The sequence below is a fragment of the Accipiter gentilis genome, chromosome 11 (assembly GCF_929443795.1).
Source record: "Accipiter gentilis chromosome 11, bAccGen1.1, whole genome shotgun sequence".
Lineage (NCBI taxonomy): Eukaryota > Metazoa > Chordata > Aves > Accipitriformes > Accipitridae > Astur > Astur gentilis.
In genome coordinates, this window is record NC_064890.1 from 37,404,911 (window position 1) to 37,432,699 (window position 27,789).

The following is a 27,789-nucleotide window of genomic DNA, read 5'->3' on the forward strand; positions in this document are numbered from 1 at the left end:
TGCCTTAGCCCTTTGGCTAAGAAGAATAGCAAATAATCTGTGGATTATCCGTATAAGCAGCAGTCAAACAGCATTCTCTTTGAATCAATAGGGAAGAAAGCTGCACCGGTTTGTCTGTGTTCCCTAATACCAAACGTCTTTCTCACATTTATTGATCCTTTTATGTTTTCCAACTTGTTCAGGGTCAGTTGATGACCGGAGCGAACTGTCACGTCTTTGAAAACTGCTTGTAACTGTGAAAAGAGGTTTGTTGACTTCCTCACGTGATAAGTAGACATTGAAGAAATTGCATGTTGCTCATCTCCTAAGTCAGAGACAGGAATTAGATACTGTGTTACTAGAAAATAAAATACAACTGGGCCCCTTGAGACAGAAATGTAGTGATGAAATCGTGTAATATATTATCACAGGGACATAGTGACTGTTTTCTCAACTAACAAACAGATCCTAGGCAAAAATAACGTTTGTTCCAGGTAATTCTGGTCAGTCTCCCAAGGCAGTGGATCTGCTCTGCAAATGAGAAAAAGTGGACCTAAATATTGGAACAAGAAGGGCTATTTTTCTTCCCCAGTTCAAAATGGGCACAGCAGAGCCTCTATAGTTTTCAAATTGGCAGCAGCTCCTTCGCCTGCTTGTTAGCAGACAGAGCAGAATCTGTACTTTCTCCTGTATGGCTCTTGAAAGAAACTTGGTTGAACTCATTTGCTTGTTGGAAAAAAAAGGTGGGATGTTGGATCAAGTGCAACTGTAGCAAATACTGACCTTCCTGAAACTATTTAGAGTTTTCATGTGTTGATACTCATTAGAAAAAAAAACAAAACTTGAAAAAAATCCTATAAGGATTAAGCTATAAGATTGTTTTCAGGGGGGGGAAAAAAAAAAGAAAAAAAAGGAAAACTAAATGGAAGATAGTTTTAGAGAAAGTAACGTTCATAGCACTTGGAGGTAACATAGCTGTCTGTAAACAGGATGCTTAAGGAAAAGATACTTGGTCTCTTTATTATTCTTTCTGTGGCCTTCTAACTGAAAAGTCTGACTGTGTGAACCCTGGTTATCGGTGTTACAGAAAACTGATCTGCTTTGCAAGCTGAGATTCTTCTGCAACAGAGCAAAGTAGGAGAGACATGGTCTTGTGGTTTGGGTTACTATCATGTAATTTACACAGACTGTGTAACAGCCAAATCTTTTTGTGATTTAAAAACTTCATTTAACTGCATAAAGGATGAATGTGCCCCATGAATAGTTTCTCGTGTTCATGCACATTGCCAGTGATTTACTACTGAGAGAAGTCCTAGCAACTGTAAACAACTAGATAATTCATCAGAACATCACACATAAATATATCTGAAATAATTTTTATATCACAGCTAGTCTAATGCATTAACTTTTTATCTTAGGAGCAATTCCATAATAATCTATTTCTCATTTTATGGGATAGATAATGAAAGAATTTCTTGAAATAAACAAAACATTGGATGAGAAAAGAGGAGAGACAGAGTGGGTTTTGAAGTGTTGATGCAACATTACAGATTCTGTTGCAGTTCACAGAGGAGAAGGCTACTTTGGTTATGATACCAAAAGATTTCTCTTCCACATCTGTAAGCTACACTAATTATTTTATGCTTAGAAGCTTAAAAGATCCTGAGAAGTTAATTTCAAGCTCTTAGTAAAGTCTACATGGCTAACATGATATTATTCCCCTTGTGTGGTTTAGATTAACACGTATCTTTCTCAGTGACAACTATTAAACTGAAAGATTTATTTTCACATATCATGGATATCAGAAATGATAAGAGTACGTAAATTGTTGGAGGTTTGGACTTACAAGTCTACTGAAGGCTTTAAGTGCCTGATTAATGTTTAAGAGCAGAAGAAACCCTACTGAATTCAGGTGGGACCATGTTTTTGTGAAGCAGCACAACTTGTTTTAGTACACCCCGTGCACCTTTGTACCCACACATACCCTACCCCCTGTGTCCGTGTCTCCCCCATATGCTCCCCGCTGCTCCAGCCCACCCCCTTCACCCACACGAGTTTTTAACCCACACGAGTTGTTTCCCCCTGCGCCCCCTGCTCTCCCGTCTCCTGCCCTGCCTCCCTCCTTTCCCTCCTCCGTATTCCACACCACCACCCCCCATCATCCATCAGGCTCCAGACCCCTGGTGTGCTGCCTGCACCATGTTCTCTGTCATTTTTTTTCCTTCTTTTCCTTACAAGTTGTTGTTGTTTCTTTTTAATGATGATTAAACTGTTTTCGTTTCAAGCCACGAGTTTTCTCACTTTTGCCCTTTCCGATTGTCTCCCCGTCCCGCTGAGGGCGGGGGAGCGAGTGAGCGGTCGCGTGGGCCTTCGTTGCCGGCTGGCGTTAAACCAGGACATGAGGTGAGTTGCAAGCCCTGCCTGGCTAATGCTGGAGGCTCTCTGTGTTCCTCCTGCCATCTCGACGGGCCGTCCTTGTTCTTCATCGCCGCTTTATAGCGAGCGCCTCTCGCTCTGTAAGCGGCAGTACTGGGGCCGTGTTGCAGGCGGCAAAGGGCAACTGTGACGCTTGCTGGCAGGAGCGGCAAGGAGTGCGGAGCCACGCTCCTGTAGGGAGCAAAGATGGAACCTCGAGGGCTCTGTGGTCCTCTGCTGAGGACATCTAATATCCCGACAGGCCTCTTTGCTTTCCCTGCCTCACGTCTGATTACTTTGCACGCCAGAGGGCAGGGCGGTAAGTAACACTGTGCAGCGTCTTTTCGATAAGAGACAAGCCCCGCGCAAGGAGCCTTGCGTGCGTGCAGGATTAGGAGAGCAGCGTTCTGATAGCATGGAGGTGCCCACCCCGACCGAGCCACAGGGTCGCCGGGGTTATCGCTCGCTTGCAGGTGGGCCGCTCGCATCTGGTGCGCTGGGCCGCGGCCTTTCCTGCCGAACAGAGCTGCCCCTCTGGCACGAAGCAGCTTTGGGTCTCTTGTGGCCTGCCTTCAGGCTGTCACCTGAACCAGGCATTATTTTTTGTTGTAAATCTCTCGCCAGCGTCTGCTGACTGGCTGCTGTCGCTCCTGCAACCCTGATGCCACATGCAGAGGGATACAGCAGACCCTGGGGCTTGCTGAGGTGCACCGCAGGGTCCGTATGCCGCACGGCCACATAGCGTGCAAGCGAGCGAGGCTCCGTGCCTAGGAAGCCTCGTCTTGCAAGACCTGTGTTACTCCTAGGGGGAGGATGGCCGTGCTGCCGGAGTTACAGAAGAGGTGGGGAGCGGGAGAGGAGCAGAAAGAAGCATCTGAACTGGCAAATTCTCCTGGCAGTGCCAAGAACAAGAGCTGTGGTGAGCCCTGGGCCCTCGGGGCCCCATCTCCCCTCTTCGGCGTTCTGGTCCCTCCCTGCCCCTCCCTCCCCTGGTCCCTTCTCTTTCCCACACCCCTGCCCATTTTTTCTTTTTTTTTTTTTTCTTTCCTCCCTTGTACCTCTGATACTGAAAAGCTGGTCAAAGAAACTCCCTAAGACTCGTTTTGGAGTTTTAGAAAGTGGGCATTCTTCATTGCAGTGCTGGATGCACGGGGGATAGTTCCACCTAGTGTGCATGCCACAGCTTTAGCACAAACAGGTTATATAGAATAACTAATTGCTTATTAATCAGATTAGTACACATATACATAAAAACGACGGCAACCGATTATCATAGTACTGCCTACATCCAATCATGCGCAATGAAGGATCCATTTGAGATGAAGGGCTGCTTTTGCGACCACCGACCCATTTGAAGTTCTTGCTGGCTGTCCTCGAAGTCTTTATTCTTGTCCTTGTTCTTTGATCTTGAAGCTTAATGCAGTTTCAATCACATGTGGTCAGTTTCAGCATTGTTCTCATTTAGCGTACAGGAACATCTAGTCATAAGAACAAAGAACTGTAAAACTTATGAATAATTACTAGTTAGTCACTTCACTACACTTTTGTAATTATGTCCCCAGGTACCCTTTGTCTACTGTTTCAACAATAATGTTAATACATGATCATTTATCAAATCTCACTTATACAGTTATCTAACAGCAAACCAGTTTTCATCAGTCTACGTTCTAAAGGAAGTGTTGTATTGTGAGCTGACCTGTTTAGCTCGAGTCCTAATTAGGGCAGCTGCTAGCCTCTCCCTTTGCTGGAATTCCTCTACTCATTTGGTGTTATTTTCTTAATATGCTGAAATACAGTTTGTGATTTTAATTTTTCAGATGTGTTGTCATAAGGGTGTGGTGATGCTCAACAGATGCCCCATCCTGTGGGAAGCACCCCCTCCATGGGGCAGGCAGTGTGGATTATCTGGTGTTGGGTCAAGAACCCAGAGCGGAATTGCTGTTGCAGATTATCCCAGATGAGGTTACCTACTCTGGATTACCTGGGTGGAGCCCCTGGTGAAGGTAAACCTCATGCATGACCCCCCCCAGCCTGTGCATGTTCTTGTGCACATATCTTACCACCGCAAACTAGCCATCTAACCCACCTTCCCTGTGAGTTTTTTCCCATGCCGATTGGTGGGGGCATCACCCCCTTCCCCCCATCCGCTGTGTATCCCTGAAGTTCCATGTTTTCTTGGTGTCATTTGTGGCTGCAGCCCCCGTCCCCCGTCCCCCCCAAACCGCGGGGGTGTGGCTTCTGCTGACCCTTTCCTGCATGACTGCAGGGGGTGTTGTTGCCCCCCTGCCCTGCCCTGGCCTGTCGTTGTAGGGCATGGCTGCTGCCTGTTCCCACCCATGTATTTCCATGGGGTTTTTTTGGTGTCTTTTGTGCTTTGGGGCTCTTGTACCTCTGTTAAGGGAGTCAGCTGGAGACGTGCTCAGGGGGACTCTGCATCATTGGCTATTCACAGGAAAGAATTTGTTTTGGAACCAGAGATATTTTGGAGACGGAATTCTTAAGGGATCTAATTCTGCTTTTTGATTCATTCCTATCCAGAAGGTAGTTCTGGTAGAAGTAAGGAGGTATGCACAGTCTTGCTAGAAATGAAGCATAACCCCAGAGTGTTTTGGCTTTTTTATACGAAACTAAAGCACATCATTTTTGATAACAACATTGTCATTGCATTTAATGAGCTAGTTTCCTACCTAGTTTGGAAGGGCATCTATTGTTTTCTATCTAGGCCCCAGACAAATTAAGTTGAATTCCCTACCTGGTCCCATTGCTGATGCAATAGGTGTAGCTGTAGCACAGGAGCAGGTATCATTGTTGTCAGTAAGGGTCACTTTCTCTGTTCAGGGTCTCATTTGCTGTAAATTTAAGGCAGGTGAGAACAGTGCTGCTGCTCCTCCAGCTGACTTTATAGCTGCTGGTGGTTTGCCCTTCCCCTTTCCCAGGGGATTGTGCTAAGGGTGGTGGGCGGGGGCTCGGGGGTATTTGAGCCACAGGCTCTGCTGAGGGAGCTCATTGTGCTCCTGGGTTTCTCTGGTGTTGGTGCTCAGCTCTTCCTTGAGTGCTTTGCAGCTTTTGAGCTGGCTCAGCCCTTTGGGAAGAGGTGTCTGCCTGAGGTAAGAGCTTCAGGACCAGTCAAGGTTCAGCAGCATGTGTGGTAGAAAGTAACACTTTGTCCTGGGTTCAGCTGGGATAGAGTTAATTTTTACAGGAACCTGGGATGTGTGGGGCATAGCTGGGGCAGCTGACCTGAACTAGCCAAGGAGCTATTCCATACCATGTGACATAATGCTCAGTATATAAATGGGGATCGGGCCCGGGGAGCGCTCGACTTTCGGTGGGGGAAGTGGTGGAGCGTTGGGTTCCGGGTGGTGAGCAGTTGCACTGTGCATCACTCTTTTTGTTTACTCTTTTGTTAGTACCGTTGTTGTTGTTGTTGCAATTTTGTTTTGTGTTGTCCCAGTAAACTGCCTTTATCTTAACCCTTGAGGTTCCTTTAATTTTTTCCTTTTCTCTCCTCTGTCTCCTCCCTATCCCACCGGAGGGGGGCGGGAGGAGTGAGCAAGCGGTTGCGTGGTCCTTTGTTACCGGCTGGGCTGAAACCACGACACACTTGTATGCAGTTTTTTTTTTTCCCCCCTTTCTTTTTTTCAGGTCAGTAATTTTGTTTCGAGTGTTCTGTTTCTCGAAATGAGCATTCAGTGATGGAGTTAAGTATTCTTTATTGCAGCGCTGGAAGAACGGAGGATCGCTCCTCCAAATGTGCTTTCTGGCTGGGACTAATTGTATAGGTTAAATACCTGCCTTACATACATATTCATAAAATTTCTGAGAAATAATATACATATTCATTGATTTTCTGAGAAGTCATTAGCATATGTAAACGTCCTTTATGCATGCGTGTTGAAGGTCTTCGGTGGTCTTCTGGAGTCTTCTGCTGGTCTTCCATAGTCTTCCTCACTTGTCCGCTGTTTGAACTTTGTTGTACGAGTTTGCGCAGTACGATCCCCTTCTGGGCCCCACAAACAACTTCTCTGCTTATCACCTAGCTTTTGGCTCAGTCACCACAAGAGACAGAACATATTTTCTTATCAAACAGAATACCTCCTCAAAGAGGGCATGTTATTTTGTCTTATATTACAGACACAGGAATCTTGTGCTTTGTGTCCTTGGCTTGTCTACGTAAATCAACTTACAGAGGCAGTTGTTAACCTTCTAACAAATTCCTGAGTCTTTTATTTAGCAATACACTGAGTCTAAACATACGTTCTATTTCTACATCTACTAGGCCTAGTATCAGTCTCTGCATCAGTTCAGGGGTAGAAAGATGGTTTAATAGTATGCATTGTTTGGGGTTTTTTTTGTTGTTTGGTTTTTTTTTTTATTCTTCATGCATTGTGTTTTCCTGCAATTCCCAACTTTATTGAAGAAGGAACGTTGGGTTTTTAAGAGTTCTGCAGTGTAAGTTGTTATCTCTCTTAACGGGACTGATGGTGACATTGTTTAGCAGGGGTTAGGGTGAGCATCTTGTATGTATTTGTATATGGAGTTTTAGTACTACTGATGAAAGCAGAAGGGCCGTGAGGCACAGTGCCCTTCAGGGTTTGGGGTGCCTTTCCTCATTGCCCACAGAATGCCACGTTGTCCCTAGAATCTTTGCAGCTGGTGGCAGGCCCCTCGTAGATTACAAGGCTTGGGACTTGACTTTATTTGTGGGCATGTAGCAGAGCTCAGAGTCTCTGGGGAGCTGTAGGTTAGGGGGTGCCCCCAGAATTTGGGATGTTGCTCAGAAGAGCGGCTCTTGAGGAGTAGCCACTGAAGGGGGTTCAGGAGTGCAGATTGAGGGCAGGAGGTGTCAGGAAGCAGTGGGGTTCCTTTCCTGACAGTTGAGGAGAAGAAAAGGGGTTTCTTAAGTTTTGGGACTGCTGGGGAAAGGGAGGAGGGTTCACCAGCCCTTCTCAGGGGAGTTTTGCAGTTGGATTTGAATGTCATAGAATCGTAGAATGGTTTGGGTTGGAAGGCACCATAAAGATCCTCTAGTTCCAACCCTCCCCCAAGGGAGACCTTCCGCAAGACCAGGTTGCTGAAAGCCCCATCTGACTTGGCCTTGAATGCTTCCAGGGAGGGAGCATCCGCAGGTTCTCTGGGCAACGCGTTCCAGTGCCTCGCCACCCCTAGTGAGAAACGTCTTCCTAACGCCTAAACTAAATGTACCCTCCTTAGGACTAAAGCCGTTACCGCCTTGTCCTATGGCTGTACTCCCTTGTAAAAAGTCCCTCTGCAGGTTTCTTATAGGCACCCTTTACGTACTGTGAAGTCTGCTATAAGGTCTCCCGAAAAGCTGCATGCCGGTGAGCGGTCCGAGAAGGTGAGGCGGTTGTCGGCCGGGTCAGTGTTGAATACCAAAGTATTATGGGGCTGCTCGGTTCAGCGTTTACCTTCTGTTGTGGAGGTGCTGTGTGGGCTATCTTTGAATTGGATGAGCATTTGAGGTGAGCTGTGGATTAGCGAGGAGGAGCGTGGGGCCGATGGCTTCTCACGAGTGCCACGCTAACGTGGTTTCTCTCGGTACCTTAGATACCATGAGTGATGATGGCTGCAGGGTCTGAGTCTGGAATGAGCGGGGAAGTGAACACGGTGGCACTTGTGAGGAGGGGGGAGTTGGGGAAGTAGTTGGCGTTGGCCAGCGGGATGCTTACTCCCTTTTCTGATTTGTTTGTGTTTGTTTTTTTCATTGCAGATGTTGAAGAGCAATGTTCCCCTTGTGGAACATCCCAGTTAGCCCGTGTGGTTTTGTGGAAGATGGGTTTGGACCCTCAGCCCTCTGAAAGCTGAGTTGAGGGACCAGGCTGAGAGGAAGGGACAAAGCTGGGAATAGCAGGGAGGAGTTTTAAAGTTAGCGCAGGAGAGAGGGCTGTCCCAAAGCAGTCGCCTTTGCGCAGGAGAAGGGAGCGGGTTGCTTTTCAGCACGAGACCCGTGTGTGCCGGGCAGGGCAGTTCCAGCCCGTGTCCGCGGTGGCGTGTAGTTTGTGTAGTCTGTCTTGTGCGCTTAGACCTTCCTCGGGTCTCGATGTCCTTGTCGCGCTTTGCGCCAGAGGAGCGAGGCATGCGCTTCGGGTGCTGTCCCTAGGGTTTCGAATGCTCTTACTCATTGGCCCGGTGCCAATCGGGTGCTTCTTTTCTTGCGCTCGGAGCTCTAAAGCACGGATCGGTCTTGGCGGGTTCCGGTCAGTGCTCTATGGCAGCATTTTTTCAGCCTGCATCGGCAGCTCTGCTCTTTAGCCATCCGTTTTCTCGGAGTGGGACTTCTTCCCCGCATCCTGACGTCCTTAGGTCTCGACGCCAGGCTTCTGGCGCATCTGTCGTCTGGGTTTTGACAGTGCTGTCTTGTAACGGGCCGTTCCGTTTGACTCCTCTGGGTCTGCCATACAGCCTCCTGGCCTCGCGGTTGCGGCCCCGTAGGTCATCTTGCCCGACGGCGCCTCCCGTCCGGGGGTCATTCTTCTTGCTGAGAGTTTTCTCTCTCATTGAATCACCTCGTTGGTGGCGTTCCACGTGGTGACGTTCTGCACACGGTGTGCTTGGCTTGGAGCTGCTCTGCCTGGGGGGGTGTGGAGTCAGGGGTAGGTGGAACAGCGATAAGAGTCTACGGGTGAAACGTTGATGTTCCTAGACCGTTTAGGCGAGGGTTGTACAGTCATCTCGGCTCGAGTAGCCATCAGCGGCCTGCGCGGACAGCCGTGCCGATAGTGTTTCACGGAGACAATTGGAGCCGTGTGGCAGGGGTTGTTGAGGGGCAGTGAAGCGGATTTGAGTCTCTAAGGTGTTAAGACTTGCACGTGATGGGCTCCAAGTTTGGCCCTGGGTTTTTTTGGTTGGTGGGGTGTAGGGTTTAGGGTTACTCCGTGCGGGGCCCGGACGATAGAACACCAGTATGATGATTAAAGTCGCCCCTTTATTGAGCTTAGCTGATCATTCTTACACAATTCTCTAAGTTGTTTAGAAGCTTTGATTGGCTGCTGCACGCAAGCATGTGGCGTCCACGCGCACAAGCGTAAGCGGTGATTGGTTACATCGATACTGTCCACGCGTAGAAACATAAGATACAGTTAGTTATACTCGCTCTGTACACGCGCATACACACAGGATATAATTGGCTATGTTAGAGCATGCAAAACTTGTCTTAGTCCAACTGGTCGAGATAAGCCCCTGAATTGAGGTCGGTTGTGCCAAATTCCCTTTATCGTGGAATGTGCACCTGTGTTTTTCTAATTGGGATCTTTCTTCTTCTATCTTCTTGTTTGTTCTGTTCAGAGCCTTCAAAGGTGTCTGGAACTCTCTTGCGACCGTGAGCTACTTTCAGGCCCAGTAACTAAGTTCCATATAATTGAACCCTACAGTGGGCAGGGGGGTGTGTGTGTTGGGTTTTTTTGTTGTTTTTTTGTTTGTTTTTTGGTTGTGTGTTGTTTTTTTTTTTGTTGTTGTTGTTTTTAAAATGACAGGCTGTAGCTGCATTCCAGATGGTCTTTGTAGATGGAATCAAGACCTCTGGAGTTGTGAAGCTCTTGCTCTGCATCCAGGTGACTCATTCAATATTTTTTTTTATTTTTTTTTTTTTTTTTTCAGATGTGGAGGGACAGGATGTGTCCCACAGAGCGATGGGGGAAGGCAGCAGAGCACTGTAAGGAGTTGAGTCCGTGAATGGACTCTGAAGGAAGATGCATCCGGTGGCTCTATGAGACTGCTTTGCTTTGCTGTGTTTTGCAGTTTTCTTGCATTGTATTGGTCTGTATTTGCCTTTGCCCTGTGGTGTTTTGTTGTGTATTTGTATCGACTGTCATGTGAGACTGTCTCGCATTGCCTGGCCCTGCATTGTGTTTTGTATTGCAGTGCTCTGTACTTGTATCGATTGCCACCTGAGACTGCCTTGCCTTCTATGTTTCTGTATTGGTTTTGTATTGTTTTGGTCTGTACTTGTATTGACTGTCACGTGAGAGTCTCTTGCATTGGCCCTGTTCCGTTTTGTCTGGTATGGCAGTGCTCTGAGTTGTTTTGCCTTGACCGAGGTAAGAGTACTGCCTTGTATGGCATTACATTTGCATGTGAATTACATGGCTCTATGTTTGTGTGTGTCTTGTATGGCATTGTAGAGGCAGTGTAGAAGGTTTAATGACTTCGGGCTCTTTGCATGCAGAGTTGAGGGGATCGCAATTGGACTGTGAACTAGCATTGAGTAAGGCAGGAACTGGGCAATGGTGTTCATCTTGTTTATGCAGACGCTATGTGGCAAGTCTCTAGAAATGGTCAAGGCCTTGAGGTCTAAGTAGCAGCGTGATGGGTCTTGGAGCGATCGGTAACTTTGGGAGAGCTCTGTGTTTGTGATGCTCTGGTTTTTTCAAGTGTCATGGAGGACACTGGCTGTGAGGATGTGTTATTTTTGGAATAGGTGGGAAGCAGGGTAGGGGAGTGGTGGAGGACTTCTCTCTCGAGGATGAAGTGTCTGTTGACAAGCTTTGTGTGTTGTGTTTGCAGGTGATGACAGGGCACGAGAGGTGCTTGAAGGAACCTTGCGTTTAGGTGACATGGCGCTACGGAGGTTGGACTGTGACACGTGGCACTGTGAAAGCTAATTATCGGGTTGAAAATGCACGGATGGTGGAGATGATGGTGCGTGTTGAAATGTTGGTGTAACGGAAGGGCAGTTTGTGGGGAGGTTGGTTGGAAGGAGGTTGGGCTGGGGCCTGAGTTTTTGCAGGTAGTGTGCTTTTTTGAGGCCCCTGCTGCTGCAGACGGGGTGACGGCCTCTTGAGGCCTGTGGACGGTATGATGGATGAGTTGAGAGTGAGGGCTGGCGTTCATGTGATCTGAACGAGTGGTGTGTTGTGAATGTCTCTAACCTTGTAGGGTTCTGTGGTTAAGCCTTTTTGGTTTTTTTTTCCTTTCAGGTTGGATGTAGAGTTGAGATGTTTTTCAGGGAATTAGGAAAAAAACCCCAAACTTAGAATAAAAAACCCCAGCTGGGATCTGGGTTGGTTTTTGGTGTGTCCTCCCCTGCCCCATTTATTTTTTCTTTTCCCTGGTCCCAGCTGCTCCATGAGGCAATGTTGATCGCCAGTGTTTGGACTGGGGTCTGCCTCGGGCCTGGGTTTTCAAAGGGAGGGCGATTTTTTTGTTTGTTTTTTTTTTTTTTTTTTTTTTTTCCAAGGCTCCCGGGAACGGTGTTCCTGTGGAGCACTCCCCTGGAACCTGGTAATTGCCAGTCAGCACAGAGAGATATGTTGTTCGGTGGATGGTCTTTGGAAGACAGTTGAGGATTTTGTGGGGGGAGTTGGACTAGATGGCCAGCATGGAGTAGGCCAGGGTTGTGAAGTGCGTGAGTGTAACTGTATTTTTCTGTGGTGGGTTTGTAAAATATTTGGGTGCTCTTTGTAGCTTGTGATGTAATGATATTTTTCAATTTCTGGTTTTGTGTCGAGGTGTGGAAGTGGACGGTCTGTCAAGATGATTGGAGGTCACTCGTTTGGTGCCCGGGAACAGGGATCATGGCGGTAATGTCACCTGAGGGAGTAAAACTTCTGGATGTGCAGCGATGTATGTAATGGGAGTGAGGAATGTGGAAAAGACCACTCCGTAGAGCATTGCAGGTACTAAATAGTGGCATTTCTTCTTCAGGTAATGCTAAATTTTTGGAGTTTACATGTATTTGTAAAAATAGTGATTAAAAGAGGACTAAATCTAATAGTGTCAAATATTTGACGACTGAGGCCATAAGTCTTTTCTATATATTGTAAAAAAAGTACATTGTAGAATTGGATTGAAATACTGACATAGCTGAATCTATGTGGAATGAGTAATGGACCAAATGAAGCACTAAAAATGAAATGTAAAAAAGACAGGTAATTATGTGTCCTTGTGGGAATTACAGTACTAATGGCAATCACAAAGGGAAGCATAGAGGGAAGCATGGGCGTTTAGTGCCCATAGGTAAACTTAGCTGTTGAAGTAAGTGAAAGTGTCTGTTGGAATTAGGCATCCAAGGGCGAGTTGTAGATACCTTGAGGTAAATGTAGCTGCTGCTGGGTTAATGGAAGGGGGGGGCATTCCTTCCTCTAGTGATTGCAGAACTTTGAAATTGGAGCTGTAGGTAGAGAACCGTGAAATGGGCTCGGGCGTGGTGCGGCGCCGAAATGGGCTCGGGCGCATGTGTTACTTTTCTTAAAGGGGCTGAGGTACTGTGTAACTCTGAAATGGGCTTGATGAGTGGATAACATGTGTGTAATATGTGAGGGGTTTTTTTATTCTGTTGTCCTTCTCTTTCCCTGACCCTTTGTGGTGCTCTCTACTCTTTTCATTCATGTCTTCTCTCTCTCTCCAACCTCCTGTGCTTTTCATAGTCTCTCTCTATGTCTTGTCATTATTATCATCTGACGCTCTGTGTTACTTTCTGTCCCATCGTATCATGTTGTATGTTTCTCCTGCTTTTTTCTTCATCTGTCCAGATCCCTGTCCCTTGTTTCTTCTATTGCTGTCCCTCTGCCTTGCTTCCTCTTGCCATCTTTTCTGTATTTCTCTCTGTTCCCTTCCCTCTTCCATCCTTTCTAACTGTATCCCCCTCTCCAGCTAGCTGTCCCTTCTCTTTTCTCTCTTCCTCCATGTCTCTCTCACAGCCTATCAATCACAGTTGTTTTTTCCTGCAGTGCTGTCCTGCTCTGTCCCTTGTTTCTCACTCTCGTTCTGTCATGCTCCCTGTGTCTTTTTGGAACTCCTCCATCTCTGTCCTGTAGCCTATCACTATTTTTTTCTTCTTCCATCCCTTTGTTGTTCTTCCAGTCTTTTTGTCTCTCTCCCTTTGTTCTCCCTCCCGTCTTTTTTTTCCTTTCTTGCTACATCTCTGTTCTGTACCACAAAAGCACGGAGGGTGTTTAGTAACAGAGAAGAAGGATATAGGCAAGGACAAAGGAAATTAATGGCTGTTATTCGGGAAGAAAGGGGAAGAGGGCCTAGACGAGACTTGCTCCGACTGGGCAAGGATCAATGCGCTTTGTGTAAGAAATTCAGTCATTGGTAGAGGGAATGCCCAGGGAACAAGGAGCATCAGAGGGCTCAAACAGGAAGAACAGTAGCCTCTGTGAAGGGAGACTGACGAGAACCTGGGGAATCTACCCTAGCGGATCCACTGGTTATAATTAAGCTAGGGAAAACAGAACAAGAGGTAGAATTTTTGGTAGATACAGGAGCAACATACTCGGTTTTGAATCAGGCTTTGATGCCCCGGGGAATGATTATGTCACGGTGAAAGGAGCGACTGGCCAAAGTGAAAAGGCATAGTTTTGTAAACCTTTAGAATATAAATTAGGAAAACAGTGGGGCATTCATAAATTTTTATATATGCCGAACTCCCCAAAGGCCCTTTTGGGAAGGGACTTGTTGGAACCATTGGGAGCAAAAATTGTATTCATGAAGGGAGAAATTACTCTGGAGGTAAAAGATCAGCAAAATATTCAAATATTGAGCCTAACCTTAACCAGTCTCCCCCTAGAAGGAATCATTAATGAGGACATCTTAAAGCAAGTGTACCTGGGGGTATGGGCTACCGATGCACCTGGAAGAGCAAAAAGTGCTCCACCTGTTGAAGTTAGGATCAAGGAAGGCCAAAAGCTGGTAAGAATTAAACAATATCCCCTAAAGAAGAAAGACAGAGAAGGAATCCGGCCAGTGATAGAAAAATTTTTGCAGTTGGGACTATTAAAAGAGCGTGAGTCTGAATTCAATCCCCCTATATTACCTGTTCGGAAGCCCGATGGGTCATATTGGGTGGTCCAAGACTTATGGGCGGTGAATAAGATAACTGAAGATCTTTATCCGGTAGCGGCCAACCCATAGACCCTGTTAACCGTACTAACACCTGAATTGGCTTGGTTTAGTGTTTTAGATTTGAAGGATGCTTTCGTTTGCCTCCCTCTCCATGAAGCCAGGCAAAACTTACTCACATTTGAATGGGAAAAGCCCAAGAGCGGTCGAAAGACCCAGCTCACTTGGACGGCCTTGCCACAAGGATTTAAGAATAGGCCTACCGTTTTTGGCAATCGGTTTGCGAAAGACTTGGAATCCTGGGAAACCCCGTCTGAGGAGGGGAAGCTGTTGCAGTATGTGGATGATATCCTGATCGCCACCAAAACAGAGAAAGATTGTACGACGTGGGCGGCGAGTCTGTTGAATTTCCTGGGACTTCAGGGGTACCGGGTATCCAAGAAAAAGGCACAGGTAATGCAAGGCAAAGTGAATTATTTGGGCTATGAAATTAGTGCGGGACAAAGACCTTTGGGACAGGCCTGTAAAGAGGCAATATGTCAAACTGGGAGACCTCAGACAGTAGAAGAGTTATGGACTTTTCTGGGAATGACAGGGTGGTGCCGATTGTGGATCTATAATTACGGATTGCTTGTTAAACCACTGTATGCGTTGACAGCCACTAAGCAGAAACACCTTGAGTGGAATAAGGAGACCGAACGAGCCTTTGAGCTACCGAAAAAGGCTTTGATGTCGGCCCTGGCCTTAGGACTCCCAGATGCGAGTAAGCCGTTTCTTCTTTACTCCCATGAGAAGCAGGGCATTGCTCTGGGAATATTAGCACAAAACCTGGGCCCGTATCAATGGGCAGTTGCCTACCTCTCTAAGCAGTTAGACACGACTGCAAAAGGTTGGCCTGGATGCCTGCGGGCGGTTGCGGCTGTGATACTAAATACAAAGGAAGCCCGAAAGTTTACTCTGGGCCAGAAGATGACTGTTCTGGTGTCTCACGCAGTATCAGCAGTACCGGAAGCAAAAGGCGGACACTGGCTCTCTCCACAAAGATTCTTGAGATATCAAGCTATATTGGTAGCGCGGGATGACGTGGAGATTGTAGTCGCTAACATTGTCAACCCAGCTTCTTTTCTCAGCAGGAACACAGGAGAACCGGTACATCGTGACCGTTTGGAAACCATCGAAGCAACGTACGCCAGTTGCCCAGACGTGAAAGACAGCCCCATGGAAAACGGGGAAACTCGCTTCACAGACAGAAGCAGTTACGTCCTAAACAGTAATCGACACGCGGGATACGCCGTCACTGCCAGCCAAGAGGTAATAGAATCGGGGGCTTTGCCCACGAACACCTCCGCACAGAAGGCAGAAATAATTGCTCTAACCCGCGCCCTGGAATTGGCCCAGGGCAAAGTTGTGAACATTTATACAGACTCAAAATATGCCTTTGGAGTTGTACACGCACGTGGAGCAATTTGGAAGGAGAGAGGACTAGTGAGTTCTCAAGGGAAAAATATCAAACACGCAGAAGAAATTCTGAAGTTACTGGAAGCTGTCCAGCTCCCTAAGAAAGTAGCAATTATGCATATTAAGGCACACCAGAAAGCGAGCTCAGATTTGGAAAAAGGGAACGAGCTGGCGGACAGAGAGGCAAAACAAGTGTCCAAAACACAGGTAAAAACAGAAGGGGCCTTAATTCCTGATAGGCGGATTTCCCTGGAAGGTAAGCCAGAATACACTAAGGAAGATCAAAAGCTCATTACAGGTTTAGAAGGGTCATATAATGAAGAGGGGTGGGCTCATACCCCACAGGGAAAGCTAATCGTTCCCTCTTGCTTATTATGGCATTTGATAGGGGAGGAACATAGGAAAAGACATTGGGGAACAGAAGCCCTGTATAATCATCTGATAGGAGAAATTGTGGCTAGGAATTTATACGCCACGGTGAGGCAGTGTGATCGCACAACAGTGTGATCTTTGCCTCCAGACTAATCCTAAGAGCACCCCCAAGCTGGAAATGGGCAAGACTGGAAAAGGCAATGGGCCTGGACAACAATGGCAAACTGCTAATGTTTATTCATTACTAAAACACACCCACTTGTGATTTGCAGCTATGCGTGTTCCGTAGCTTTCTCATGGGAACTTCTTCAAAAGTTACTTATGAAGTTATGCCAAGGTCACACCGTCCCTGTCTTTCTCCTGATATCAGCAAAGCCAGCTATTTTCGGCCAAGGCCTAGTCTTGCTGCTCAAACTGACATTCTTTCACACAGAACTCTGCTCGCACAACTTTTCTATAGACCCATGTCCTTTTTCATGAAGCCAATTCCCAACAATTCCCCCTTTTTCTTTTTGTGCGAGTAGAGCTTGGTGTGTCAGCTTTGAGACTCCTTTTATCATGCACCCATACGGCATTCTAACTATTACACAGATTAATATCAATATACCCAACCATCATAAGGCTTCCTTAATCAATGACATTACCCATAGTGTTATCCCGCCGAATATTGATTGTAACACTCCATCAAACCAACTAGTTTCTTGCTGGATCTTTGTGTATGTTTCTTCAGCCAATCTATTTGTTTGTATATAGACTGAGGTAAAATTTTAACACCTGCTGTATTGCCCTTTGCAAAGATCTGTGAACACAATTAATTAAACACAGTAAAAACAACATTATACCTAATAAAATACATAAGCACACAAAAAGAGGTTTGATTAATAGCTTTAGCTAGTGACACCCAAACATTCTTACTGTCCCATGGTGTTAACCGATGTGGATCAATCACCGGTGTCACTGTCATGCTGCTTACTACAGTCAGTGTGTTCCATATCAATCTCAGCATAAGGTTTCAAATTTATGGGTAAATCAGGAACGTATCTGCCAGACATGGATGATGTGATGGGTTTTTTTTGTTGTGTTTTTTTTTTTTTTTTTGTCCAATTGCTGCCAAGGCTTGCCATCCCGGTGCACTTAGTTGTCTTGTAGAAGTTAAGGTACCGCTGCCCCACAATAAATCCAGCAGCGGCTGTAAGTCTGTATTTGTAATACCACAACAAGGTTGAATCCACTGTAGGTCTCCGTTTAAATCTTTCTCCCTCTTTTTGTTTTTGAGCAATCCAGGCTTGCTTAATAACTTGGGATGCCATTTTCCTTAATAAGCTGAACAAGGTAAAACTATTACAATAGCTAAAATCACCGTAACTACAATAATGCCCATAATTCTTTGAGCCAACCCGTTACCCCTAATGAGCCAGACCATGAGGAAAATGAACCATCTATACATTCTTGTGCCATCTTGCTCCACGAACTCAGCCCAGCAATCGGTAGGTGCCAGCTTTCCGTGAGCGTCCCCACAGAGGCAACGATGGCCTCACCGTACACCAGCCCGATGCTCTTCGGAAAATCCCAGTATTTATACATTTGCAGAGGAACGGGTTTTAGCACACGTGGCCAGCGGGTGCCAAAAGTCCGCCTCGGTTGCAATCTATGACGCATGCGCTCGCTGGCCAGGCGCGCTGCACGAGTCATAGCCATCTTGTCTATTGGTTCATGGGCTTTACGATACAGTTGCGATGCACAGAGAATCTTGACCTATTATGTTAGCCAAGGTGACCTATACATTAGTTTTTGGCTGAGGTAGTATTCATATTGCCACATCATCTATGATGCTCCAGATGATGATGGTCATGCAAATCGAACAGGAGTCCATCGTGGGCCTGTATCTGTGGAAACACAATCAACCTCGTTCCCAGGTTATTAATGGAAATAGACCTTACCCCTAATTTTGGCTTTAACTAACTTTTACCCCACACTGTCTTCCCATAATCACACTATGTTTAATCAAATTATGCTTTACACACTTTTTACCTAAAGCAGGTTCTATATACAATAAGGCACGCTGTTCTGAAAACCTCTCTGAAGGACTCAGTGTCCACTAGTAATACTCTATTAGTTAGAATCTGTCAGATCAGTGGCTCCAGCACCCGCCGGTGCCGTGCCAGTCGCCATTGGAACAATTCCGGGTCCAGCATCAGTGCGAAGCCATGGCTTGTCCCACTTAGCCAGGATCTCCCAGTAAGTTTTACTTCTGCTGATCCGCACCATTTCCTGGATTCTGGGTCCTTATACATTACCATGATTCCTGTACTTTGTTGCGTCCTTTCTGCCTGTAAAAGAACATGATGCACTACCATTGGTGGGTCTTTGTGATCACCTGTCAATCTAAGATAATTTAGCACAAATAAGGCTTTGGCCAATCGTTCCTCTGGGAGTAAGCCCTGGGTTCCCCCCTTTTGTTTTTGCAGCATGTTCTTTTAGGGTTTGGTTGGCCCATTCAACAATAGCCTGTCCTGTGGGAAGATGTGGAATACCGGTACCGTGGTGAATTCCCCACAAATTACAAAATTGAGCAAATCGTGTAGAACCATAGGCTGGGCCGTTGTCCGTCTTAATTTCTTGAGGCACACCCAGTACTGCAAAAGAAGTGTGAAGATGTCATTCAATATGTAAGGCCTTTTCTCCAGTTCGTGCCGTGGCCCACATGGCAGCAGGATAGGTATCAATACACACATGCACAGAACGCTTTGCACCAAACCACATGACATGGGTGAAATCCATTTGCCACAACTGCAATGGCAAAAGACCTCGTCAGTTAACCCCACAGCCCAAGCCGAGCCCTTCCTTTTGACAATCGGGGCATGCTTTAATGATACCTTGGGCATCAGTAAGTGGTAAGTCAAATTGCTTTGTTAACATCCTAGCGGGTTGGTGCAAGAACGCATGCGATTGCTGTGCTTTGTTGAAAATGATTCCCTGGAGGAGGCTCCCGTGGCGCTGCAACCAATTGGTTAGCTCTGTCATTTCCTGTTTCTTATCTGCACAGTGTTCTCATACCCAAGAGTTCTACCAGAGGGGTCATATCGCCATTAGTGATACCACAAAGATTCTGCACCCACTGGCTATCTCCCACAAGCTTCTGGACATCATGTAACGTTGAAATTTCTCATGTTATTTGAACATTCTGAGGTTTAACATTGCTAGCACCTATGTGCCACCCCAAACACTTCCAAGGTGCTGCCTTTTGCACCTTTTCAGGAGTAATTATTACTCCGCGATGGCTTAAGATGTCCTGCAATTAAGTTAAAATTTCATCCTGTGTCAAGTTACTGAGGAAACTGCTTTCTTACAGGCTCTGATGCCCAGGCCACATACGCGATCTTGTATGTATTTGTAGATGGAGTTTTAGTATTTCTGAAGAAAGCAGAAGGGCCATGAGGCACAGTGCCCTACAGGGTTTGGGATGCCTTTCCTCATTGCCCACAGAATGCCACGTTGTCCCAAGAATCTTTGCAGCTTGTGGCAGGCCCCTCATAGATTACAAGCCTTGGGACTGGACTTTATTTTGTGGGCATGGAGCAGAGCTCAGAGTCTCTGGGGAGCTGTAGGTTAGGAGGTTCCCCCAGAGTGGAATTGCTGTTGCAGATGATCCCAGATGAGTTTACCTACTGTGGATTACCTAGGTGGAGCCCCTGGTGAAGGTAAATCTCATGCATGAGCCCCCCAGCCTGTGCATGTTCTTGTGCATGTATCTTACCACCGCGAATTATCCATCTAACCCACCTTTCCTGCAAGTTTTTTCCCATGCTGATGGGTGGGGGTGTCACCCCTTTCTCCCCACCCACCGTGTATCCCTGAAGTTCCATGTTTTCTTGGTGTTATTTGTGGTTGCTGCCCCCCCCCCCTCCCGGCAAAGTGTGGGGGTGTGGCTTCAGATGACCTTTTCCTGCATGACTGCAGGAGGTGTCGTTGTCCCCCTGCCCTTCTGGGGAATGGCTGCTGTGTCTTTCACCCATGTATTTCCATGGGGTTTTGTGGTGTCTTTTGTGCTTTGGGGCTCTTGTACCTTGGTTAAGGGAGTCAGCTGGAGACATGCTCAGGGGGACTCTGAATCATTGGCTATTCACAGGAAAGAATTTGTTTTGGAACCAGAGATATTTTGGAGATGGAATTCTTAAGGGATGGAATTCTGCTTTTTGATTCATTCTGATCCAGAAGGTAGTTCTGGTAGGAGTAAGGTGGTATGCACAGCCTTCCTAGAAATGAAGCATAACCCCAGAGTGTTTTGGCTTTTTTATAGGAAACTGAAGCACATCAATTTTGGTAACAACAACAATGTCATTGCATTTAATGAGCTAGTTTCCAACCTAGTTTGGAAGGGGATCTATCATTTTCTATCTAGGCCCCAGACAAATTAAGTTGAATTCCCTACCTGGTCCTATTGCTGATGCAATAGGTGTAGCTGTAGCACAGGAGCAGGTATCATTGTTGTCAGTAAGGGTCACTTCCTCTGTTCAGGGTCTCATTTGCTGTAAATTTAAGGCAGGTGAGAACAGTGCTGCTGCTCCTCCAGCTGACTTTATAGCTGCTGGTGGTTTGCCCTTCCCCTTTCCCAGGGGATTGTGCTAAGGGTGGTGGGCGGGGGCTCGGGGGTATTTGAGCCACAGGCTCTGCTGAGGGAGCTCATTGTGTTCCTGGGTTTCTCTGGTGTTGGTGCTCAGCTCTTCCTTGAGTGCTTTGCAGCTTTTGAGCTGGCTCAGCCCTTTGGGGAAGGGGTGTCTGCCTGAGGTAAGAGCTTCAGGACCAGTCAAGGTTCAGCAGCATGTGTGGTAGAAAGTAACACTTTGTCCTGGGTTCAGCTGGGATAGAGTTAATTTTTACAGGAACCTGGGATGTGGGGGCATAGCTGGGGCAGCTGACCTGAACTAGCCAAGGAGCTATTCCATACCATGTGACATAATGCTCAGTATATAAATGGGGATCGGGTCTGGGGAGCGCTCGACTTTCGGTGGGGGAAGTGGTGGAGCGTCGGGTTCCGGGGTGGTGAGCAGTTGCACTGTGCATCACTCTTTTTGTTTACTCTTTTGTTAGTACCGTTGTTGTTGCAATTTTGTTTTGTGTTGTCCCAGTAAACTGCCTTTATCTTAACCCTTGAGGTTCCTTTAATTTTTTCCTTTTCTCTCCTCTGTCTCCTCCCTATCCCACCGGAGGGGGGCGGGAGGAGTGAGCAAGCGGTTGCGTGGTCCTTTGTTACCGGCTGGGCTGAAACCACGACACACTTGTATGCAGTTTTTTTTTTTCCCCCCTTTCTTTTTTTCAGGTCAGTAATTTTGTTTCGAGTGTTCTGTTTCTCGAAATGAGCATTCAGTGATGGAGTTAAGTATTCTTTATTGCAGCGCTGGAAGAACGGAGGATCGCTCCTCCAAATGTGCTTTCTGGCTGAGACTAATTGTATAGGTTAAATACCTGCCTTACATACATATTCATAAAATTTCTGAGAAATAATATACATATTCATTGATTTTCTGAGAAGTCATTAGCATATGTAAACGTCCTTTATGCATGTGTGTTGAAGGTCTTCGGTGGTCTTCTGGAGTCCTCTGCTGGTCTTCCATAGTCTTCCTCACTTGTCCGCTGTTTGAACTTTGTTGTACGAGTTTGCGCAGTACGATCCCCTTCTGGGCCCCACAAACAACTTCTCTGCTTATCACCTAGCTTTTGGCTCAGTCACCACAAGAGACAGAACATATTTTCTTATCAAACAGAATACCTCCTCAAAGAGGGCATGTTATTTTGTCTTATATTACAGACACAGAAATCTTGTGCTTTATGTCCTTGGCTTGTCTACGTAAATCAACTTATGGAGGCAGTTGTTAACCTTCTAACAAATTCCTGAGTCTTTTATTTAGCAATACACTGAGTCTAAACATACGTTCTATTTCTACATCTACTAGGCCTAGTATCAGTCTCTGCATCAGTTCAGGGGTAGAAAGATGGTTAAATAGTATGCATTGTTTGGGGTTTTTTTGTTGTTTGTTTTTTTTTTTTTTTTTTTATTCTTCATGCATTGTTTTTTCCTGCAATTCCCAACTTTATTGAAGAAGGAACGTTGGTTTTTTAACAGTTCTGCTGTGTAAGTTGTTGATATCTCTCTTAATGGGACCGATGGTGATATTGTTAAGCAGGGGTTAGGGTGAGCATCTTGTATGTATTTGTATATGGAGTTTTAGTATTTCTGAAGAAAGCAGAAGGGCCGTGAGGCACAGTGCCCTTCAGGGTTTGGGGTGCCTTTCCTCATTGCCCACAGAATGCCACGTTGTCCTTAGAATCTTTGCAGCTGGTGGCAGGCCCCTCGTAGATTACAAGCCTTGGGACTTGAGTTTATTTTGTGGGCATGTAGCAGAGCTCAGAGTCTCTGGGGAGCTGTAGGTTAGGGGGTGCCCCCAGAATTTGGGATGTTGCTCAGAAGGCTCTTGAGGAGCAGCCACTGAAGGGGGTTCAGGAGTGCAGATTGAGGGCAGGAGGTGTCAGGAAGCAGTGGGGTTCCTTTCCTGACAGTTGAGGAGAAGAAAAGGGGTTTCTAAAGTTTTGGGACTGCTGGGGAAAGGGAGGAGGGTTCACCAGCCCTTCTCAGAGGAGTTTTGCAGTTGGATTTGGATGTCATAGAATCGTAGAATGGTTTGGGTTGGAAGGCACCATAAAGATCCTCTAGTTCCACCCCCCCAAGGGAGACCTTCCGCGAGACCAGGTTGCTGAAAGCCCCATCTGACTTGGCCTTGAATGCTTCCAGGGAGGGGGCATCCGCAGGTTCTCTGGGCAACGCGTTCCAGTGCCTCGCCACCCCTAGTGAGAAACGTCTTCCTAACGACTAGACGAAATGTACCCTCTTTAGGACTAAAGCCTTGTCCTATTGCTGTACTCCCTTGTAAAAAGTCTCTCTGCAGGTTTCTTACAGGCACCATTTACGTACCGTGAAGTCTGCTATAAGGTCTCCCGAAAAGCTGCATGCCGGTGAGCGGTCCGAGAAGGTGAGGCGGTCGTCGGCCGGGTCGGTGTTGAATACCAAAGTATTATGGGGCTGCACGGTTCAGCCTTTACCTTCTGTTGTGGAGGTGCTGTGTGGGCTATCTTTGAATTGGATGAGCATTTGAGGTGAGCTGTGGATTAGCGAGGAGGAGCGTGGGGCCGATGGCTTCTCACGAGTGGCATGCTAACTTGGTGTTTCTTGGTACCTTAGGTACCAGGAGTGACTACGGCTGCAGGGTCTGACTCTGGAATGAGCGGGGAAGCGAACACAGTGGCACTTGTGAGGAGGGGGGAGTTGGAAGTAGTTGGTGTTGGCCAGCGGGATGCTTACTCCCTTTTCTGATTTGTTTGTGTTTGTTTGTTTCATTGCAGATGTTGAAGAGCAATGTGTCCCATTGAGGAACATCCCAGTTAGCCCGTGTGGTTTTGTGGAGGATGGGTTTGGACCCTTGGCCCTCTGAAAGCTGAGTTGAGGGACCAGGCTGGGAGGAAGGGACAAAGCTGGGAATTGCAGGGAGGAGTTTTAAAGTTAGCGCAGGAGAGAGGGCTGTCCCAAAGCAGTCGCCTTTGCGCAGGAGAAGGGAGCGGGCTGCTTTTCAGCACGAGACCCGTGTGTGCCGGGCAGGGCAGTTCCAGCCCGTGTCCGCGGTGGCGTGTAGTTTGTGTAGTCTGTCTTGTGCGCCTAGACCTTCCTCGGGTCTCGATGTCCCTGTCGCGCTTTGCGCCGGAGGAGCGAGGCATACGCTTCGGGTGCTGTCCCTAGGGTTTCGACTGCTCTTGCTCATCGGCCTGGTGCCAATCGGGTGCTTCTTTTCTTGTGCTCGGAGCTCTAAAGCATGGATCGGTCTCGGCGGGTTCTGGTCGGTGCTCTTTGGCAGCATTCTTTCGGGCTGCATCGGAAGCTCTGCTCTCTAATCGTAAGTTTTCTCGGAGTGGGACTTCTTCCCCGCATCCTGACATCCTTAGGTCTCGACGCCAGGCTTCTGGCGCATCTGTCGTCTGGGTTTTGACAGTGCTGTCTTGTAACGGGCCGTTCCGTTTGACTCCTCTGGGTCTGCCATACAGCCTCCTGGCCTCGCGGTTGCGGCCCCGTAGGTCATCTTGCCCGACGGCGCCTCCCGTCTGGGGGTCATTCTTCTTGCTGAGAGTTTTCTCTCTCATTGAATCACCTCGTTGGTAGCGTTCCACGTGGTGACGTTCTGCACACGGTGTGCTTGGCTTGGAGCTGCTTTGCCCGGGGATGTAGAGTCAGGGGTAGGTGGAACAGCGATAAGAGTCTACGGGTGAAACGTTGATGTGCCTAGACCGTTTAGGCGAGGGTTGTACAGTCATCTCAGCTCGAGTAGCCATCAGCGGCCTGCGCGGACAGCCGTGCCGATAGTGTTTCACGGAGACGATTGGAGCCGTGTGGCAGGGGTTGTTGAGGGGCAGTGAAGCGGATTTGAGTCTCTAAGGTGTTAAGACTTGCACGTGATGGGCTCCAAGTTTGGCCCTGGTTTTTTTTGGTTGGTGGGGTGTAGGGTTTAGGGTTACTCCATGCGGGGCCCGGACGATAGAACACCAGTATGATGATTAAAGTTGCCCCTTTATTGAGCTTAGCTGATCATTCTTACACAATTCTCTAAGTTGTTTAGAAGCTTTGATTGGCTGCTGCACGCAAGCATGTGGTGTCCACGCGCACATGTGTAAGCGGTGATTGGTTACATCGATACTGTCCACGTGTAGAAACGTAAGATACAGTTAGTTATACTCGCTCTGTACACGCGCATACACACAGGATATAATTGGCTATGTTAGAGCATGCAAAACTTGTCTTAGTCCAACTGGTCGAGATAAGCCCCTGAATTGAGGTCGGTTGTGCCAAGTTCCCTTTATTGTGGAATGTGCACCTGTGTTTTTCTAATTGGGATCTTTCTTCTTCCATCTTCTTGTTTGTTCTGTTCAGGGCCTTCCAAAGGTGTCTGGAACGCTCTTGCGACCATGAGCTCCTTTCAGGGCCAGTAACTAAGTTCCATATATTTGAACCCTGCGGTGGAGGGGGGGTGGGGTTGGTTTGGTTTTTTTGGTTGTTTTTTGGTTGGTTGTTTTTCGGTTTTTTTTGTTGTTGTTTTTAAATGACAGGCTGTAGCTGGACTCCAGATGGACTTTGTAGATGGAATCAAGACCTCTGGAGTTGTGAAGCTCTTGCTCTGCATCCAGGTGACTTGTTCAATATGTTTGTGGGGTTTTTTTCAGATGTGGAGGGACAGGATGTGTCCCACAGAGCGATGGGGGAAGGCAGCAGAGCGCTGTAAGGAGGTGGGTCCGTGAGTGGACTCTGAAGGAAGATGCCTCCGGTGGCTCTATGAGACTGCTTTGCTTTGCTGTGTTTTGCAGTTTTCTTGCATTGTATTGGTCTGTATTTGCCTTTGCCTTGTGTTGTTTTGTTGTGTATTTGTATCGACTGTCATGTGAGACTGTCTCGCATTGCCTGGCCCTGCATTGTGTTTTGTATTGCAGTGCTCTGTACTTGTACGGATTGCCACCTGAGACTGCCTTGCCTTCTATGTTTCTGTATTGGTTTTGTATTGTTTTGGTCTGTACTTGTATTGACTGTCACGTGAGAGTCTCTTGCATTGGCCCTGGTCTGTTTTGTCCAGTATGGCAGTGCTCTGAGTTGTTTTGCCTTGACCGAGGTAAGAGTACTGCCTTGTATGGCATTACATTTGCATGTGAATTACACGGCTCTATGTTCGTGTGTGTCTTGTATGGCATTGTAGAGGCAGCGTAGAAGGTTTAATGACTTTGGGCTCTTTGCATGCAAAGGGTTGAGGGGATCGCAATTGGACTGTGAACTAGCATTGAGTAAGGCAGGAACTGGGCAATGGTGTTCATCTTGTTTATGCAGACGCTATGTGGCAAGTCTCTAGAAATGGTCAAGGCCTTGAGGTCTAAGTAGCAGCGTGATGGGTCTTGGGGCGATCGGTAACTTTGGGAGAGCTCTGTGTTTATGATGCTCTGGTTTTTTCAAGTGCCATGGAGGACACTGGCTGTGAGGATGTGTTATTTTTGGAATAGGTGGGAAGCAGGGTAGGGGAGCGGTGGAGGACTTGACTTATTTCTCGAGGATGAAGTGTCTGTTGACAAGCTTTGTGTGTTGTGTTTGCAGGTGATGACAGGGCACGAGAGGTGCTTGAAGGAACCTTGCCTTTAGGTGACATGGCTGCTACGGAGGTTCGACTGTGACACGTGGCACTGTGAAAGCTCAGTATCGGGTTGAAAATGTGCGGATGGTGGAGATGGTTGTGTGTGTTGAAACATTGGTGTAACGGAAGGGCAGTTTGTGGGGAGGTTGGAAGGAGGTTGGGCTGGGGCCCGGGGTTTTGCAGGTAGGGCAATTTTTGAGGCCCCTGCTGCTGCAGGCACGGGGTGACGGCCTCTCCAGGCCTGTGGGCGGTAGGATGGATGAGTTGAGAGTGAGGGCTGGCGTGCATGTGATCTGAACGAGTGGTGTGTTGTGAATGTGTCTAAGCTTGTACGGTTATGTGGTTTAACCTTTTTGGTTTTTTTTCCTTTCAGGTTGTATGTAGAGCTGAGATGTTTTTCAGGGAATTAGGAAAAAAGCCCCCAAAACTTAGAATAAAAAACCCCAGCTGGGATCTGGGTTCGTTTTTGGTGTGTCCTCCCCTGCCCCGGGTTTTTTTTTTCCTTGGTCCCAGCTGCTCCATGAGGCAATGTTGATCGCCAATGTTTGGACAGGGGTTTGGCTCGTGCCCGGGTTTTCAAAGGCAGGGTGACTTTTTTCCAAGGCTCCCGGGAGCGGCGTTCCTGTGGAGCACTCCCCTGGAACCTGGTAATTGCCAGTCAGCGCAGGGAAATATGTTGTTCGGTGGATGGTCTTTGGAAGACAGTTAAGATTTTTGTGAGGGGAGTTGGACTAGGTGGCCAGCATGGAGTAGGCCAGGGTTGTGAAGTGCGTGAGTTTAACTGTATTTTTCTGTGGTGGGTTTGTAAAATATTTGGGTGTTCTTTGTAGCTTGTGATGTAATGATATTTTTCAATTTCTGGTTTTGTGTCGAGGTGTGGAAGTGGACGGTCTGTCAAGATGATTGGAGGTCACTCGTTTGGTGCCCGGGAACAGGGATCATGGCGGTAATGTCACCCGAGGGAGTAAAACTTCTGGATGTGCAGCGACGGATGTAATGGAGCGAGGAATGTGGAAAAGACCACTCCGTAGAGAATTGCAAGTACTGAATAGTGGCATTTCTTCTTCAGGTAATGCTAGATTTTTGGAGTTTACATGTATTTGTAAAAATAGTGATTAAAAGAGGACTAGAACTAATAGTGTCAAATATTTGATGACTGAGGCCATAAGTCTTTTCTATAAAAAGTACATTGTAGAATTGGATTGAAATACTGACATAGCTGAATCTATGTGGAATGAGTAATGGACCAAATGAAGCACCAAAAATAAAATGTAAAAAAGATAGGTAATTATGTGTCCTTGTGGGAATCACAGTACTAATGGCAATCACAAAGGGAAGCATAGAGGGAAGCATGGGCATTTAGTGCCCATAGGTAAACTTAGCTGTTGAAGTAAGTGAAAGTGTCTGTTGGAATTAGGCATCCAAGGGCAAGTTGTAGATACCTTGAGGTAAATGTAGCTGCTGCTGGGTTAATGGAAAGGGGGTGAATTCCTGACTCTAGTGATTGCAGAACTTTGAAATTGGAGCTGTAGGTAGAGAACCGTGAAATGGG

The 27,789-nt window shown here is 47.0% G+C and overlaps 1 long non-coding RNA gene across 3 annotated transcripts; it reads left to right on the forward strand.

The window, feature by feature from the left end:
* Window positions 1-4,231: 4,231 nt before the first annotated feature.
* LOC126044365 (uncharacterized) lies at window positions 4,232-27,189 on the forward strand. 3 transcript variants are annotated; one of them, XR_007507655.1, is made up of 4 exons: window positions 4,232-4,397; window positions 10,012-10,082; window positions 10,918-11,052; window positions 27,112-27,189. It is a non-coding gene; the product is annotated as an uncharacterized LOC126044365 (long non-coding RNA). The 3 variants fall into 3 exon arrangements; XR_007507653.1 differs by lacking the exon at window positions 27,112-27,189 and adding an exon at window positions 11,862-12,146; XR_007507654.1 differs by lacking the exon at window positions 27,112-27,189 and adding an exon at window positions 11,862-12,146 and having other exon boundaries at window positions 10,012-10,066.
* Window positions 27,190-27,789: the final 600 nt, after the last annotated feature.